The sequence below is a fragment of the Chrysochloris asiatica genome, unplaced genomic scaffold, assembly GCF_000296735.1.
Source record: "Chrysochloris asiatica unplaced genomic scaffold, ChrAsi1.0 scaffold00522, whole genome shotgun sequence".
NCBI classification, from domain to species: Eukaryota; Metazoa; Chordata; class Mammalia; order Afrosoricida; family Chrysochloridae; genus Chrysochloris; species Chrysochloris asiatica.
This window is the reverse complement of record NW_006409040.1, coordinates 646838-652972: the sequence shown is the minus strand read 5'-3', so window position 1 is coordinate 652972 and position 6135 is coordinate 646838. Positions and strand designations below refer to the sequence as shown.

The following is a 6135-nucleotide window of genomic DNA, read 5'->3' as shown; positions in this document are numbered from 1 at the left end:
TTCTAATTTTAAATAAACCAGTGCATGAATGAACCCTTGTAGCAATACTTTTTTACTTACTCTATAAAGGCAAAATTTGTCCCCAATGGACGGAACTAAATCTTAAGTGATCATTCTTTGTAATTCAAGCACCTATTAATACAGAACATCATAACTCAGAAGGTTTCCTCATATCCCTTCCTAGTTAACTCCTGTCCTACCCCTCCAAGAATAACCACTTTTCTGATCATTTCAACAGACTCATTTCTTCTAGAACTTCATACTGTGTGTAAATTATATTATATAAATGGAGCATAAGATATCTGCTTGAAATGTGCCTCCTAAATGGTGCTATTTTCAGGAATATAACTATTAGCAATCATTTCAGCATAGTCTAAGCATTTCCCAGAGATAAAGTGAACTAAAAAGTTACAGATTATATAATAATAATAATAATTTTAAAATTGTGGAAAGTGGAGTAAGAGAGGGAACAGTGACAGGTGAGATGAAGAAAAAAAAAGATTAAAAAATTTTTATTTACAAGTGTCTTAAATAGCATTTTGAGAAAAGACGAAAAGGATTGGAAAGAAAGATTAAGATCATGAGATGTCCTTAACACAGCTACCATGTATTTATACTTCTATGTCTCTAGTTCCTAACTGTAAATGAACAAATAGTAGGCATTTAATAAATGTTTATTGGAATGAATTAAATAAAAGAACATTCCATGAGTGTTCTAGAATACTTGATTGTGTTCATGAGGAACCTGTACGTGGACCAGGGGGTGGTTGTTCAAGTGGAGCAGGGAGATGCTGAGTGGTTTGGAATTGGGAAAGTTGTGTGTCAGGGTTGTATCACTTCACCATATTTATTCAATCTGTATGCTGATAAAATAATACAAGAAACTGGATTATATTAAGAAGAACATAGTATCAGGATTGGATGAAGACTCATTTATCAGCCTTCTATATGCAAATGCTACAACCTTGTTTGTTGGAAGCAAGTTAAAATACTGATGTAGAGTATGGATTGCACCTCCATATAAAGTAAATAAAAATCCTCACACACACACACACACACAAAAAAAAATTCCAACCACACAGAAAAGTATGAACACAGGAGAATAAGTAAGACTCAGGAAGTACAAAAAGGTCTTTGGTTTGATTCAGTACTCTAAAATTAGTCTAGATAGATATTTGTGAAGCATAGAAGAAGGTCATGGTAAGTAGGGCAATGATAGGACTGCAATCCTTCAACAATTTTGTGTATATGAACAAAGAGCATTATGAAAGAACTTAAAATCCTCTTGGAAAATGGAATTATTACATAATAGAGTTCTTCCACAAAAAATTTTAAAGGTCCCTTTGTACTACATTTGCACCAACTTGACATATGGCATAGTAAGAAGCTAAATTCTTGGCTAGAGGAATAACCAGGAGGCAGTAATAGGAAATTAGGAAAATAGGGACTTCATCAGGGTTGTTGTTAGGTTCCACTGAGTCAGTTTCAATAAGCTAGTACCAACTCCTAGTGACCCTATGCACAACAGAACGAAACACGCCCAGTTCTTCACCATCTTCAGAATCATTGTTATTTCTGTGCCCATTATTATAGACACAGTGTCAATCCATCTTGCTTAGGGTCTACCTCTTTTTCACTGACCTTCTACTATATCAAGAAGGATGTCCTTCTCTAGTCCCATCTGATAAGCATGAGAGAAAATCAGACCATTCTTGCTTCTAAGAAGCATTCTGACCGTATTTCTTCAAAAACAGATTTGTTTTTTCTTCTGACAGTCCATGGTACATACTTTCAGTTCCTTACCAACACCATAATTTGAATACATCAATTTGTTTCCCATCTTCCTTATTTATTACCCAGTTTTCATATGCAGATGAGTCAACTGCAAATACCATGGACTGAGTCAGGCTCACCTTAGTCTTCAAATTGACATCTTTGTTTCTTAAGAGGTCTTTTACTGTAGAGGTATCCAATGCAAATTTGCCCATTTTTTCAAATGTTGTTTCCATGGGCATTGACTATGGATCCAAATAAATGAATCATTGACAGTTTCAATCTTTTATCCACTTATGATACTGCTTTTTGGTCCAGTTGTAAAGACGTTTGTTTCCTTTTTATTGAATATGTCAGCTTGAGGACTAAGGTACGCCTGACACAAGCCATGGTATTTTCCTAAAACCTCATATGCACGTGAAATTTGGACAGTGAATAAGGAACATCATAGAAGAATTGATGCATTGGATTTATGGTGTTGGAGGAGAATATTGAAAGTACCATGGCTGCCAAAAGAACAAACAGATCTGTGTTGGAAGAAGTACAGTCAGCGTGCTCATTGGAGGCCAAAATTGCCAGACTTAGTCTCTCATACTTTGGACATATTGTCAGGAGGGACCAGTCATGTTTGGTGAGGTGAAGAGTCAAATAAAAAGAGGAAGACCCCCAGAAAGATGGATTGGCAAAGTGGCAGCATCAATGGGCTCAAGTGTGGCAAGAATTGTGAGGTTAGCCAAGGACTGGGTACGGTTTCGTTCTGTTGTGCATAGGGTTGCTATGAGCTGGTACCGACTCAATGGCACCTAACAACAACAACAAAGTTGTAGTCTTTGATCTTCATCAGTAATTGTTTTGATTCCCCTTCACTTTCAGCAAACAAAGTTGTGCCATCTTTATATTGCCTTCATTCCGGTTATTAATGAGTCTTCCTCCTAACCTGGTACTGTGTTCTTGTTCATACATTACAGATTATTTGCTCAACAATTGATTGAATAACTATGGTGAAAGCATACAACCCTGATGCACACTTTGCACTGTTATCAATTACTTGTTATGATCCACACAGTCTCATGCCTTTTCATAGTCAAGAAAACACAGGTAATCCTTTTTACTAGACTCTGATTTCAGTCAAGATCCATCTGATATTAGCAATTATATCTCTTGTTCCATATTCTCTTCTGAATCTGGCTTGAATTCTGAAAGTTCCCTTTTGAGGTGCTACTGCAACCATTTTTTAATTATCTTCAGCAAACTTGTACTTACCTATGATATTAATTCTATTGTTTAATAATGTCTGCATTCTGTTGGATCACCTTTCTTTGTAATGAGCACAATATGGATTTCTTCAAGCTGATTGACCAGGTAGCTGGCTTCCTAATTTCTTGGTATAGATGAGTGAGCACCTCTACCCTTTTTGTGAAACATTTGAATTGGTATTCTGTCTGTTCCTGAAGCCTTGTTGTTTGCCAACAATTCCAGTGCATCTTGGACTTCTTCCTTCCATCCCATTGTTCTTAATCCTATACTACCTTCTGAAATGGTTGAACATTGACCACTTGTTTTTGGTAGAGTGATTCTATGTGTTCCTTCCATCTTTCCTTGATACTTTCTTTCTATGTTCAATATTTTGCCCATAGGATTCCTTCAATTTCCAACTTGAGGATTGAATTTCTGTATTCAATTCTTTAAGCTTGATTTTTCTCTTTTGGTGTTCTAACTGCAGAAACCAGGTTAGGACATTTAAAAAAAAAAATAATGAAAGGATAGAATATTCAGTATAAAATATTTAAGAATAAAATGCAGGAAAATAATGCTTTCCATTTTCCCTAGTTGTCTTGTTTTAGGAAAGGTCTTCTTGTATATGTGAAGTTTGGTTTTGATGCAAAATATTTCCAAATTAGTTGGTATTTTATGCAGTTTTCCCTATCATAATAGACTTGTGATACCCACATCTTTTAAATCTGTAAATAATATCAAAACAATCCTAATCTTTGAAATCTTACAAAAATTTATATTTTACAAATCACTCAACTATCAAGCCAATATTTCCTATAGCTAAATATTTTACAGCTGTATCCCACCCCATAAGAGCAAAGACAGAAAATCACATATGCTTGGTTAAGGGTTAAAGTTATCCCTCCCCTGCCCAGTAGCCAAAAATAAAATAATTATTAGTATTAATTTAATACAATTTTAACTTCAGTAGTCACTATGTCACTAACAATGATTGCTTGAACACAGTGTTAAGTGCCCCCAGGGGCTAGTAGAAGTGTTGCTATAGACCAGTGTCTTCTCCTCCTCCTCTCTACACACACTGCCAGCTTCTACCTGTGCATCGTCCTATATAAAACATAAAAAACATAACATAAAAAAAGGAATAGAACAGTTTCTTTTGTATATTCCCTAACAGGTGGAATTCACTGGGTGAGCATTTATATGCCTACTTCTAGAATCGTCATCTGAGGTTTCAGTCCTATTGGTTCTGTGTCTGAGTCCTCAAAATCTGCTTTACCAGAGTTTCTACAAGGAAAGAAGAGGCTGAAATTGTGGCTCTATAAAACACCATTCTTTCCAAAGTGATTTCTTCTTAGTTGTTCTGTCTCCATGTGAAACTCATTGAGGTCATCCACTGTGAGGGGACAGCAATTCCTATCATTTTCAGGATACTCCCACCATCCCATTGTTTTTAATAACCTGTGCTTGGCTTCCAGAGAATGTTAGAGGACCTCTCATTCTTCCACTGTGGGTAAAGTAAGGTCATTCTGATAACAACTTTCTTCTCCATTTTCCATTGATTCAGGTATGCTGTTGTTCTCCAAATTCTCCAATTTGCCACAGTCTCTGAGAAGTCTCCATACTAGTTATCCTACAGAGTCTTCAGGGACTCACTCTTTCTACCTGAAGTTCCTTGGTTCAACGTGGTCAGATGAAAGGAGCTGATCTCATTTGCAGGGATGATGCTGGAGAGACTCTTTTTTAGAACTGGGCCACCTGCCAGTACCAATTAGTGTACTAGAAGTCAGACTGGTAACAGCTGATTCCTGATAGTGGAAAAGGATTCTGATTTGTGTTCCATTCTGTTACCTTTTCATGTACTGGGCTTGGAAGGAGGTGGTGTAAGCTTACGAACAAGGTTCTTCTAGACACTTGGAACCACAGTTGATAATTTGTTCCCATCTGCATGATGAGTTCCTGGTGAAGTGAATGCAACAGAGAATGCAGCAACAGGATCCTGTTTGGAAACTTTTTTGAGCACCAACATCTTGTAGGGTTTTTCCCTATTCCAGAAGGAGTCCCAATAGGTCTGCATGACTTATTTTGTTTGCCAGCTTCTGGTTTCAAGTTTCCAGCCTTGTTTTCTTTCTTTTCTTCCCTAATCTCTAGGTGTTTTTCTTGAAAGGCAGAGTCTTTCTAGGAATGGAAGATGTCATTCCAGTGGTGATAGTTCCCTATGCCACCAGCCTACACTGGATCATGCCATCATGACCCCAGGAAGAACCAGATATGTTCCCTGTGATTCCAAAGTATGCTCCTCCCTTAGAAACACCAGAGTGCACAGAATCATGGCATAACAGGGAGGCCTGATACTAGGAATCTTCAGTAGTTCGAAGGGGTCCATTGTTAGAAAAGCCATCAAATGAATTGTATCAATGACAGCTTACTCCAGATATATATTTCCCTTGGGATAGGTGCTCTCCATTTTTTCAAAGGTAACTGCAGGTGACTTAGAGGATTGTGGTGCTGAGAAATTTAGCCAAGCAGGAATTAAAAGCTGAGACATTTAGGTCCAGTGTCTCTTTTCAGTAAGATGAGGCATCCAACCTAATGGCCAGGATCCCAGGGTGTAACCTCTGTGGTCCTGTTTCCTGAGCTCCTTGAGTCTGCCAGCTGGCTCTTCCATGAGTTTTTTGTTTTTTGTTTTTTTTGGTAAGGAAGGGCTAAGTAGTCTGGCCAGTAGCATGCCTTATGATGAAGCAAAATGTAGCCAGACTCTGTGTGTATTACTCTCTGAGTCCCTTCAATTGCTCATCTCACTTCTGACACTTTCCCAAAGCGGGGAGAGGAGGAGGGTGAAAAGGAGCATAAAAAGCTATTTGTTACATTTAAAAAGGGGGGAAGGAGAAAGAGCTGTATCTATGTTCACCTCAGTCAACTTCATTTTGCCGCTGCCTATATAGCTCTGGTAGCGTAGTGGTTATGAATCGGGCTGTGAACCTGAAGGTCAGCGGTTCGAAACTACCAGCCACTCCGTGGGAGAAAGATGAGGCTTTCTGCTCCCGTAAAGATTTACACCCTCAGAAACCCTGTACAGGGTCGCTATGGGTCAGAACCGACTTGATGGAACTTAACAACAACAATATA

At 37.9% G+C, this 6135-nt stretch overlaps 1 pseudogene; it reads right to left on the bottom strand.

Moving 5' to 3' along the window:
- Positions 1-4176: 4176 nt before the first annotated feature.
- LOC102815567 lies at positions 4177-5554 on the bottom strand (annotated as a pseudogene).
- Between the last annotated feature and the right edge of the window lie 581 nt (positions 5555-6135).